This window comes from Rhododendron vialii, chromosome 12a (assembly GCF_030253575.1).
Source record: "Rhododendron vialii isolate Sample 1 chromosome 12a, ASM3025357v1".
NCBI lineage: Eukaryota > Viridiplantae > Streptophyta > Magnoliopsida > Ericales > Ericaceae > Rhododendron > Rhododendron vialii.
Window position 1 is genome coordinate 3,451,161 of NC_080568.1, and position 13,188 is coordinate 3,464,348.

Consider the following 13,188-nt stretch of genomic DNA (forward strand, 5'->3'; position numbering starts at 1 on the left):
AATTTAACATCTCTCCTCTTTCCTCTGCTATCAATGTCCCCAATTCAGTCCCGTCTTTACTCTCTCATTTAGTTTTGAACACTCTTATGGACAGCTTCAAGGACACCACCAAAGAGGGCGGTGGGTCTACTAACTCAACACATCTTCTACAATTTAAAATTTAGTAGAAATAACTCGACGTTTATGAACTACACGAAGTAGTCCACAACTTAACGCTTAGTGGAAACGCCTCATAACAGCATCACAGTAACTAATTAGTGAGCTGTTAAGGTGGTATAATCAGTGGCAGGCAGCGCTGTAAGGGTAGCTGTTGAGTTAGTAACGTTCTAAATTTATTTGCTCAAAATAATTTATCGAACTAGTGCCACTAAACTATGCTAGAAAGAATATAAGTATTTCAATTGTGACAACCTTTACTTAATTATTATTTATGTACTCGAGTCAACAGAGCTGGCCCTGACTTTATGGGGGTTTAAAGCAAAAATTAAAAATATGACCTCTTTTGTTGAACTATAATAAAAGATAAAAAAATATGAGGGGACCTTATAATTTAGAATATTTTGGAGGCCTAAAGCAGCCGCAACACAAGTTTTAGTTCAAGACCGGTTCTGTGAGTGACACTTGATGGTTTAATTAAGAAACTGATGCTATGTTGGAATCATCTAAAATTAAGTAAAGGAGTTTGCGGGGGATACTACTAGTTGAATGTATTGTGTTATAGCATCCACAGTGGAATAAGCAAAACAAAAAATTGTTAAAGTTAACAATGTTGGATTAAAAAAGTGTTCACATTGGGATAACCAAACCTAGCAACCCCTTAACAACTCATCAAATTTTGGCTTTCAATAATCAAAGCTAGCAATATTTTGTCAATAACCAAAATTTATCTCTCAATCAAGTACACCAACATTACACAAAAATCTTCTCTCTTCCATTCTCTCTCTCTCTCTCAACAATGTTTTCAAAAAATAATTTTAAAAAACTGTAACTTTCAAATTTTTTTTCCTTTTTTTCAGAAACCTTTTTTTTTTTATACAAAAAAAACAGTTTTTTCAAAAATTTTAAAAACTATAAGTAAATAAAGTGTGCTTTTCAAAAATTTGTTTTTGAAATTTCAAAACTCTTTTATAGAAAACTGTTTTTTACATAAAATTTGTTTTTAAAAAACTATATTTATAATTTTTAAAATTTCAAAACTATTTGATATAATTCTTTCAAAATTTCTCAAAATTGTATTTACCGTTTTTAAGTGAACAAAGTGTGTTTTTTGAAAAACTGTTTATTGTTTCGAAAAACTTTTTTTTTAACTGTTTCTAACATAAATTATTATTTTTCCCCTTCAAAACTCGCTTTTTCAAAAAATATGCAAGAAATGAAGGGAAAAATTTTGGAGGGCCCATTAGTTTTGATTATGGGTAAAAAATAACCAATGTGAGATTTGACATTGCTAATTTTAGTAACCTCTAAATGGATAATCAAAATTTGATGTGACATGGTTTGATTATTCACATTTGCTTATTCCACTACTGATGCTCTTATATATGGATTTATGGGGTTTTTTCGGTAATGAATAAATTGTGAGAAAAAATTTGTAGCAATCAAGTTATTAGGTATTTTTGATAGTAAATAAATTATTGAGAAAAGTCAAGTTGTTTCCGGTAGAAAAAATTTTCAACCTTGGCATGGCATTATCTGGTTTACTCAAGGGGTTTCTAGATGGAGTTTTATTGCATGGCTTGCTTTTAAAGATAGATTGGGGAGCTGGGGCTTGTCTGTTACTCCTCAGTGTGGGCTTTGTGGGAATAGAGTCCCATGCCCATCTCTTTTTTGATTAATGTTCTTTTGCCTATGAAGTGTGGCGTTGTTAGGAATGTTTTGCCTTTGTCTCAGGAGCTTGACCGGGCTGTGTAAAATAGAAGGGGTAAAGGTTTGAGAAATGCGCAAGTGGAGTTGGTATCTTCCTTATACTCTCATGCACATGAACATGGTTCGATTCCCATAAGCACCCTGGTTCGATTCCCATAAGCACCTATTTTTCTCCCCAAGTTCCCTCGGATTAGGGGTGTCAAAATGGGTAAGTTGCAAGCGGGTTGGGTTTTTAATGGATCATTGACCCATTTAGATCCATTAATTATGAGTCTAATTACCTATATCCAACCCAACCCATTTGTTTAAAAACAAACCCGACCCGCCCATTAGCCCAATTACATATTATATACTAAAATGACTAAAATACATATGTACACTAAAATGACCATATTACCCCTGTAAATTTAAATGAGTAAAATATCATGTACACTAAAATTACCATACTATCCCTTTGTTACAAAAATGACCAGATTACCCCTGTACACTTAATTATCATATTGGTCGCTCTTAATTACCGAATCACAGCGTATCCAAGTAGCTTATTTTTTTGTCTTTATTCAAATATTTTTCGCATTTGTTAGTTTTTTGTCAAATTTTTTAGAATTATTGTTTTGTCATGACGAGAAGAATCTAAAAAGTAAAAACTTACGATCGAGATTCATTTTTTTTAATAAAGATGAAAAAATTGCATTGGCTTATTTTTGTCTTCAATCAAAAAATTTAGGTTTCGATCATAATTTTTTACTTTTTAGATTTCTCCTATCATGTCGCAGCAATAATCTACAAAAAATAAACAAATGCAAAAAAAAATTGAATAAGAACAAAAAATTAAGCCACGAACAAGCTAACTTTCCATTCATATGTTAAATTTTCTCTCTCTAAACACATTTCAAGGAGCAAGTAGAGAGAGAAATTTAGAACTTGTATAAAGTGCTAGGATTTTCTATATAATAAATTGTTGCGAGTTGTATATATCTGTTTTGTTTGTACCCGTAAATTTCCATCTACAGCTTGTGGGGGAGGTAATTTGAGAATTTTTCAGCAAAAAAGTCGTGGTGTGACTGATGTTGTTGGGGTCATTTTTTATGCTGTCAGGGCAAAGTTGAGCTCCTGATCTTCAGTAAAGTTCACTGCATGCGATAGGTGAATTTGTGATGATTGGCTTTTGAATTCTCGCATTTTTTTATGTAAACAATAGTAGATAGGTTCCCTTTCTTCTCGGATGTGGGGGGCTGCTGTCCCAATTTTGGAGCCCACTCCGGTCTCGCTTCGATAATTTGAATCGTTCATTTTGTAGAGCTCGTCGAGTAGAATAACTATGCAAAAAAATCAGCTTAATTGGATATCATTATATACCTGATCGGAGCCTATATAACTCTCAGTTCATGGGTTATAGTGGATTTAATCCAGTATTTCGGATCCATTCTTTTTAAGATAAAAAGGTTCCAATCAAGCACTTAATGATATCCAATTAAGATGATTTTTCTCATAATTGTTCTACTTGACGAGCTCTACAAAGTGAACGATTCCGATCATCGGAACGAGACTGGGATGGGCCCCAAAATGGGGCGCAGCAGCCCCCCTCCCTCCCCTTTGTTTGTTTATTGACACGGTGCTGTGCTTTGTTGTTCTGATGTTACCTGGGGTATGCCACTGTGCGTGGTTTGTAGCTTCTGTGCATGTTTGATTTAAATGAATTTACTTACTAAAAAAAATAAAGTTTGGATCGAGTACTTCGAATGATTTGATTGGGCTGATTTTACTTACCTGTTATCGAGTACTTAACCTCTATAGAGACATCATTATTATAGTTTTACTTACTAATTTTTCAAAATAAAACTTACTTTTAGAGGCAAAATAAAAAATATACCAACTTTTTTTTTTGATCGGCAAAAGATAATATTATTAAACTCGAAGAGGATACATCGAGTAAAAGACAAGGGAGAACCAGCAAGTTCAACCCAACCCTACAAAGATAAACAAAACAAAGACAAGGTAAATAAAAGGAAAAATACACCCAAATACTCCTAAATAATTAGACGTCTAGACTCTTTTATCCATTAGCTTTATAAAATGGACACTTATTAAGGAACAACCTCAAATGAAATACTTAACTCTTAAAAGAGAGGACGAAGCGAGTATAAACTTTTGGGCCAAAAATGAACCCTGACTAGGATTTAGTTAACATGGCATGTGCGCAGTCTTGGATCACGTCCCATGCCATATTAACATGTCGATAGCTCGTAAGAGTCGAGCCAACAGAAAATCGAATCACGTATACCCCTCCAAGCACACCATGAGTCATGTAGACTCGGCCCGTCCCATTGATGGACGCCAACAAATTGCAGTTGAATTCATTGACAATTTTCTCGTCACACGACTTCAAACAATCACCAACCGCCGAGGGTGAAACCCTAAAACACACCGTAGCAAAGTTCCTAGCAACAACCACCTCGAACCTCTTGTCCATTCCCACAAGCCCTTCAAAATGCTTCGCCATATCGACATGGCTTCGGATCAAATTTTGGAGGTTCACCACTCCATAACTCCGAATCACAAGCCAGAGCTTCATCGCTCTGAACCTCCGGCTCAATTGTACTTGCCAATCTTTGTAATCCACTACTTGGTTTGATTCAGTAGCCTTATTTCTTAGGTACTCGGGGTTTGTCGAGAGGGCTTTAATAAGGGCATTTGGGTCTTTAACCCATAGGCAACAACAATCTAGATTTGTAAAGAACCACTTATGTGCATTAAGGCTAAATGAGTTTGCACCTTCAATCCCGTCAATAAAGTGCCGGAACTCAGGACAAATGCATGCGCTTCCTGCTTGCGCAGCATCGATGTGGACTCACACTCCGTAACGTTTCGCCACGTTAGAAAGAGGGCCCACCGGATCTACAGCAGTTGAAGATGTAGTCCCGACAGTTGCACATAAAAAAAGTGGTATTAGCCCAACTGCCAAATCCGACAGAATTGCAGATTCCAACAATTCCGGAGACAGTCCAAATGCGTTGTCTTTCGTTGTAGGGATGGCCCGGAAATTTTCTGGCTTAATTCCAGCGATTCTGGCTGCCTTCTGGAGCGCGGAATGGGTTTGGTCCATAGTTTTAAATATCGGCCGATACGGTACGTATCGGCCGGTTCGTTCCGAAATTTTCGACTCCCGGTTTGGATATAGGCCGATATATCGGTGAGATTGAAATTCACAGGCGTATCGGCCGGTTCTCGATATGTATCGGTCTGTAACCGATTCTTGGACCGGTACGTATCGGTTCTGAAAAAAAAAAAAACAGAAAAAACCAAAAAACAGAGCTAAAAAAAAAAACAGAAAAAATCAAAAAACAGAGCTCCTTCCACACATATGTATATATTTGCTTCCACGTCATTCATGTACGTATCGGTACCTCCACGTCATTCATTCTGGCATTGAAGTTGTATTAGCAAAATTATGTTTGACTTAAAAGCTGTGAGCTTGAAACTAGTTGTGGCTAGCGATTATGTAATGTAAAACCTCTATGGTGTGTTTATTTTAATGTCTTCATCTTATTTTTGCTATTTATGTCAATTATATCGAAACTTATAATGTTGCATTTTTCTCATATTTGTAAAATCTTATTGACTTGCGAGTTTTGATAAATTATCGGATATTTCACATGAAGAGAATGGGCTATTACATGTCTTAAACTAATTAAAATGTGATAATTTAAGCCAATGTTTGGGGCAACAGTATATTTTTCAAGTTTTATACATGTTGCTGATGATTTTTAAAAATTCACGACCGCGACACCCGATTCCCGCGACGTACCACCGATATGTCCCGATACTGATATACCGCGACCAATACCGCAACGGCGACCGATACCGCGATTTAAAACTATGGTTTGGTCTGACCCGTAAACGACAAGCTTCACGATGCTCCCTCCCCCGACCCGGTTTAAAACTTGTTCTCTCGCGGCTATTAAGGTACACAAAATGGCCTCACAAGTGGTCCCTTGTAAAACACCCCCACCCCCACCCGAAAAAAGGAATGACGTAGGAAGTTGAAGCATTTTTCCAAACCAATCCATGACAATGGATTCTAGCTCAGTCGCAGCAGGTGACGACACCCAGTTGAACCCGACGACATTAAACCCGGTACTAACCATTTCTCCCAAAAAACCTGCTATGCTTGCGGTTGCTGGGAAGTAGGCAAAGTAGTTTGGGCTTTGCCAGTGGGTTATACCCGGGATGATATGGTTTTCCACATCTTGCATAATTGTTTCGATGGGTTCTGGTTCGAGAGGAGCCGAATCCGGCAAACGGGATGAGAGATAACCCGGTTCGACTTGGCTTCGGACCGGATATTTTTCAATGCTTTTGTAGTAATCAGCGAGGAAATCTATGATCATGTGTCCTTGCCTCCTGAATTCCTCCGGGTCAAGCGGGTTCAACATGTGGGTTGAACCGTTGTTGAGGTCATGGCCAGCTTCGAGACTTCCCATTCCTAGTTGAAGTATAGTGCTTTCTTTTGAGTGTTGTGGGATCTCACAGTCTCATGCATAGATCTGCACAATATGTAGACAGTGAATATTGAAAGATTGAAGATTAACTTGTGGAAGGGAAAGGAAAAGAAGAAAAAATGTTTAAGAGTGAAACTATGAAGAAAATGTGTTTCTTTCTCTTGTCTGGTTCTAGAAAGAGAATGAGAGGAAAGTAAGGAAGTTCTAGCTAGAAAGAAAATGAGAGGAAAGTAAAGGGAGGAAAAGAACTACTAGTTTTTTTTGTTTGGTTAAAAAGAAAAAAATCGCCGACTCCATATTCAATAATCAGTTACTTCCATGCATCAACTAGAGAAATAAATTGATATCTACGAAGGCGAAACCAAATCTATCCCTAAATGCGAATCCTGCAAGAAAAGAGAAGAAAAATGGTGAGAGGTCCGACCTTTGATCTGATCCAGTAAAATGGAGCTGGAAGCAAATGGGTGGAGTTAGGGCTGCAAATGAACCGAGCCGCTCGCGCGGCTCGCAGCTCGATTCGTTAGTGGCTCGTTCAAGCTTGGCTCGGAAGTTAAACGAACGAGATCAAGCCTATTTTTTCAGCTCGTTTTGTAAACGAGCCAAGCTCGAGCTAGGATAAGCTCGGCTCGAGTCGGCTCGCGAGCAGGGATACGTATACTTAAGTTTAGGATTTGTATTGTTATTTCATAATTTATTTTTTCCGTTTCACTTTCTAGTCAACCAAGGGATGCGAGAGCACACGCACACCAGTACACCTCCACTCCATAGAAAAATGAAAGATATATACCTTCACAATCAAAATATTTTTGGTTGTATTAGGCCTATGCGAGGATATATATACATTTTTCGTTAGTTCGTTAAGGTTCGTGAACAAGCTCGAGCTCGAGTCAAGCCAAGGCCTGCTCGGCTCGAGCTCGACTTGTTAAGTTTTCATTGAGCTCGAGCTCGTGTTTGTTAAAAACTTAATAAACAAACTTGAACACCGTAAAGCTCGGCTCGACTCGTTTGCAGCCTTAAGTGGAATGGGAAGATGAACGAACGAAACGAACTCCAAGAGAGCTTCTTTGGAGGTCGAATCCAGAAAAAAGGCAAATAAATTGCTAGTATTTTGTAGTGTCTGGTGAAACGGCACCGTCCTTGATTTTATTTTAATCTCTCTCTCTCTCATGATTTCATAGTATTACGTTTTTTGTGCAAGAGGAAACTACACCGAAATCAGATCTGGTTCTTTGTTTCTCTTTTTTTCTTGGTAACGACAATTAGAATATTTTCTTGGTAAAATAGAAAACAAATGTAATCCCTCTTGGGGAATTTGGAAAAGCATATATATAATCATAAACTAACCTTTGTAAGGGCTTCACTTTTGAGGATGCTCGTCATATTAATGTGCGTCTCAAATGGCCGAAGAACAACTTCTCAAAGAATTCTGAATGGAATATATTCATCGATCTGAGATTCACGAAATTAAGGGGGTGTTCCAACTCTAAAAAAAGAAGGTTTTGGAAAAAAGAATGTAATTTCAAGCTCAAAAATTATATATTTATGCAAATAATTTTCCTATCAATATGAATTTTGTTTGATAGATTTCATTAAAATCTTTTATACGGTGCAAGAAAAATTCAAAAATTATTTTTTATTTTTATTATATTTGAGTTTGAAAATTGAAAAAAAAATACTTTTTAAAAAGGAAGGTTAGTTGGAACGGGACCTAAATAGATAGAGGATACACCAACTTGTGTGTGTTGTTAAGTCACTGTACTATTATTAGATGATAGAGACGTCAGACGTGGAAATCGTTTGCATTTTTGTGCTCTGATTGTGAGTACTAGTGTCAGTGTACCAATTGTTTCAGAAACCACGTTCTTCCTAGGAACCATACACCCTCTTCGGCAACGTGCCTCAACCTCTCTTCCCCTTAGGAACCATACACCATCTCCGTTGCCTCAACCTCCCTTCCCCCTAGGAACCGTACACCATCTCCGGCAACGTGCCTCAACCACCCTTCTTTATGCCATTTATTTTCTTTCCTGTGATTGCATTGCTCTCCCCATACTCGTACCTAACTGTGCAAAGAGCTTTGTCATGGCTCTTCCCAAATTTGACGAATACCTAATTTGCTATGGTGTGTTTGGAGTTCCAAAAATCAGAGAGAGCAATTTTATTACTTCGGAATTGAAAATTTGTTGGGTCATGTTCTCTCTCCAAATTCCAGATGGTGTAACCGGTTTGGATAGAGGAGGGCTCTGGTGGGGAGCAATTGCCAATTTGGTTTCGCGCACACACGACCGGATATGAAACCATAACACCACATCAGCACTCTATTTGATCACACTAGCTATTTGATGTCACATACGACCTGTTATGAAACCATGGCACCACATTAGCACGCTATTTGATCTCGCAGTTGCATGAATTAATACTTTCTCCAACCGTTATTTTTGAATGGGCCGGGCTACTTCGGAAGCCCATTATTAACTAACCTTGTTGGAATCATCCACATATATTCAAATATTTATAATATATATAAAACACACATGTAACTATACATGATGTAATGTTCCTTGATCTTAATAATGTACCATATTCCTCAACGAGATAATGTACCATATCCGTCTTTCCAAACTTTAAAAAGCAAAAAAAAGAAAAAAAGAAGCGGATATGTGGTGGAATTAAAACATTAATTACTTCCTTTTAAGTGTATATGTATGTTTTGACAAGGATAAAAAGAAAAATGGCCATATTTTTTTTAGAATATCATTCCTTAAATTTCATGTTTGGATTTAAAATTGCATGAAAGGAATTTTAAAAATCCAACAACATATGTGAAATTTCAGGTTCTAAGATTCGGCATTCTCGCCGAGCAAAAAAAAGATTCGGCATTCTCTGCGCAAAACCTAGCCCCGTCTCAAATCTTGAGCAACCCTTATTCCAACCAGCACATCAGGTACTTTGCTCGAGCTAGGGATGGCAATTAGACCCACCCCGCCCCGAACGGGGCGGGTTTTCCAACTCGTTTTCGGGTATAGGGTCGGGGTCAGGGTTAAAATTCGAAAACTCGACCGGGTTCAGGTTGGAAGTACCCCGCCCCCAAACCCACCCAGATATTACCCGTCCCGACATATATTTATACTTTTATCCTAATTTAATTATCATTATACTTAAAATTTAACATTTTTACCCTAATATTATTATCATTATACTAAAAAACCTTACATTCTTAATGTTATATTTTCACCATTATACTAAACTACTACTTTTTTTATAACTATTTTTTTTATTTTGCTTTTAGATTACCAAATTTTTTAAATTTCTTACGAGGCGGGGCAGGTAAACCCGTTCTCCGATCGCGGCAGAAACAGGGGTACCCAAAAACTATCCGGTTGGTGTCGGTGTCGGGGTTGTATAATAATTTTCGGGTCAGGGTACGCAAAAACCCGTCCGGCCCCATTGTCATTCCTATTTCGAGCATTGCCCGACACTATTCCTCAACGAGATACTCTCACTTGAGTGGAGAATTGCTAGTTCGGCCTTCTTTGATAATTCGCACAGCTACTTGATAATCTAATTCCAAATCTACTCCTCGAAATACTTGATCAATCACAATTTTTAGATGGTAATGGATTTTCACACTTTCATTTTTTATGACCACATGAACCATCTTTTCGTCCTCTTGATCAGATGTGAATTTACACACTTAACCTCTCACTCTTATACTCTTTCTTATTTGGAATGATAATATTGTAAATTTACATAATAATAAGACACGAAAAAGAAAGTGTGATTGTGGGCACGCGCCCCCGGGAGAATTTTATTTATAAAATTGGGGTGCGACCCTTTTTCGGAAAAGCGCGGCGAAACGCTTCGATTCAGAGTCGCCACTCGGGTTTTAGCGGTGGAGTACCCAAGGAACCGAACTCGAAAACGTTTTGTCACGTTTGTTTGATTTTGAAAAAGGCTTGGACCGGTCCGTTGTCACCTTTGATATCTGAGGTTCGGGAGCCAGGTTACGAGAGGGGAAGGGTTTTATGGCACCCCCTCTCGCCCAATCCGGAGATCGGTCTCTACTCGGGCATTTTATAAAAACATTTGCATTTTTCTCTCATTTTATCATTTTTTAGCCAGTTAGGGAGGGGGAGCATTTAATGGGGATGAAAGCGGTAACAACTTGCAGTTTATGTGACAAAATATTTTATGAATGACTTGATTGCAATGCTAAATATAGATTGAGAACAAGCACTGAGCAACCCGAACAAACTGCAGTACGCTATCACAAAGTGACGTGAGCAGATTCTGCCAGCATGCACTGGTCGAGCCACTGCATGGTGATAAGACCTGCGCACGCCACTTACAAACTGGCGTACTCCACTTGTTTGATTTTTTAGTCCTTGTTTGCAACCCTCTGGGCTCTGGAGAAGGACCAGCGCACACCCAGGACAAACCACGCAGTTCAATATAACAGAATAGACATATCTACAGGCAGAATAAATGGCTTTAGGCCATGAAAGAAAGCAGAATACCCCAAAACAGTGTGGGGACAGAAAGCAGGCCTAGATTAAGCTCAGATGCAAGGGCCAGCCACTGAACCCTGAGGCATACTGCCGTACGCCAGTCAATGACAACCGTACGCCACTTTTCCTTTGATTTCTGTGTTTGGCTTTGCATCATCTGGGCTCTGGAACATGACCAGAAGGATCCCAGGGGCCTTTCCAAAACAGGTATGAACAAATATGGGATGCTACCACTAAACAGTTCTAAATATAGAAAGCAGTAAGCTGGTTATTAGCATGCACAGGTGATTGACAGGAATGAAACTAAGTAAAAGGGACGATCCATGATCCCCACGCCAGTATTGCACGTATTACCATAACTGGCGTACGACATACCATGACTGGCGTGCGCCATGTTCAACCTCGATCGATTGTCGTATTTTACCAGTTTAAGGCCAGGACTAGTATTATCTACTAGCCTGGACCTTTCTGGTCCCCCTCAGGAGTTGAAAACAGAAAAGGACGCAAAGGTGGTATACCTTTTGTATGAAGGTTTGGAGGTGGTTTGAACTTTGGAAGTTGGAGATGGAGGCTGAGATGATGACTGAATGGCAGTGGGGTGTGTGGAAGTGGGTTGCCCTCCGTTCTCTTTCAATGGAGGAAGAGAGATAGAGAGCTTGAAGGAATGAGAGAGAGAGTACCCTTCTTAATGTGGCTAACCCCTTGCAAATGAATGCAAGGGGGGTATTTATAGAGGAAAGAGACTGAGATCAGTCAAGGCCAAAGGGCTGTTTGGCTGGTTGGGGCAAGGCTTGAGCCTTCCATGCATTAAATGCATGGGACTTGGCTTGATGGGGGATGTAGGAGAGAGAGGGAACGCCCCCGCCGAATACAATCATTAGGGAGACTGTAGCCGACGTCAGGGTGGCACAAAAGTCCCGCCCAAGTGGCTGAATAAAGTTGATTTGACTGGGTTTGACTGGCGTGCGCCACTATTAAATGGCGTGCGCCAGTAGAAGCTGGGTCAATGGTCGATGACTGACACGTGGCAGCTAACTGGCGTGCGCATCCAAAACACTGGCGCATGCCAGTTGGGTTTTGCTAGGACCGTTTGGCTCTGGTTTGAAGGATTTGAAATGGGTTTGAAGGGAGTTTGGGACGCTCAAGGTTCAAACACACCTTTGTCCTCGATCTGTTTTCGACTATAATCATCATTGGGGAAGTACGAGATCGACAAATAACGTTATCTGGACAGTCCAGAATGGGGTGTCTACAATGATTATAAAAAAAAGAAAAAGAAAGTGTTAAAAGCACTGCCTTATTTAAGGCCACTTTGAATACCTCACAACGCAGTCTCTAAATTTGAGCAACTTGCAAGCTTCCCATTCGTAATGCTACATACACATTACATTTGCACAAATCCAATCATATATCTCTTACATACATGTGGGCCCACATTGAATCCCACATGGTGAGACTCACATATATATGTCTATATGAGAGAGGCTGTTTACCAATTTTTGCCTCGATCGAAATCAACAGAGATTTTGAAAAACAATGCCAACAACAAAAATAAGGACGAATGCGGCTTTGTCTCCACATGACATATCCGTGGTTCTATGCCGTATTTCAGGACTTCACCGGAAGAGAAATGGCGATTGAGTCAAATATGAAATTGGTAGAAAGAGAAAAGCGTGTCGACATGTAAAAGAAAATTGTTAATGCTAAGCATGCCACTCTTCAAGAATGAAATCGATACAAGAGGTGAGAGAGAATCTAGTTTACAAGTTGAAGGAGACCTCAACGATCGATCTATCACTAGGAGCGATACATCGAAGATCCCAATTATAACCCAGAATTGGGTTAGTAAGACAAAAATTTAAGAACAAAGTAAAGACTTTGATTTGTTTGAGAGGATTACAATGAAGTCTTAAAAGACTATTTATACAAAACAATAAACGTAGGAAATAACTTCCTAACTTCTCCACTAGTTTTCATTCAATCATTTGCTTCCACTTGTCAAAATAACTTCTCACTTCCCTTCAACTTCAGGATGTGTAGGAGTATGCCAAATGTCCTTTTAACTTCCAAATAGGTAGGAGCATGCCAAGTGTCCTGCACATTATACAAACAAATAAAAGAAATACTAACACTAGTTATATTATTAATACAAATTAATTAAATAGGAAGCATTCTCATAATCCCTACCTTCTGGTCGATCATCGACAGATGGTGAATATACTGTGTAAACAATGCCCCCCTTATTCATTTGGGTGAAAGGCTAACGTAACCCAAATTAATAATTTAACTAGTTTTAAATCACTCCTCTGTCA

General features: G+C 38.8%; 1 protein-coding gene and 1 pseudogene across 1 annotated transcript in view; both read right to left on the reverse strand.

Annotated features, from left to right (window-relative positions):
- LOC131311303 (flavonoid 3',5'-methyltransferase-like) overlaps positions 1-13,188 on the reverse strand; it is a 47,650-nt gene that overhangs the window by 12,714 nt on the left and 21,748 nt on the right. The window lies entirely within an intron of this gene.
- LOC131311305 (tyrosine decarboxylase-like) lies at positions 4,004-7,788 on the reverse strand (annotated as a pseudogene).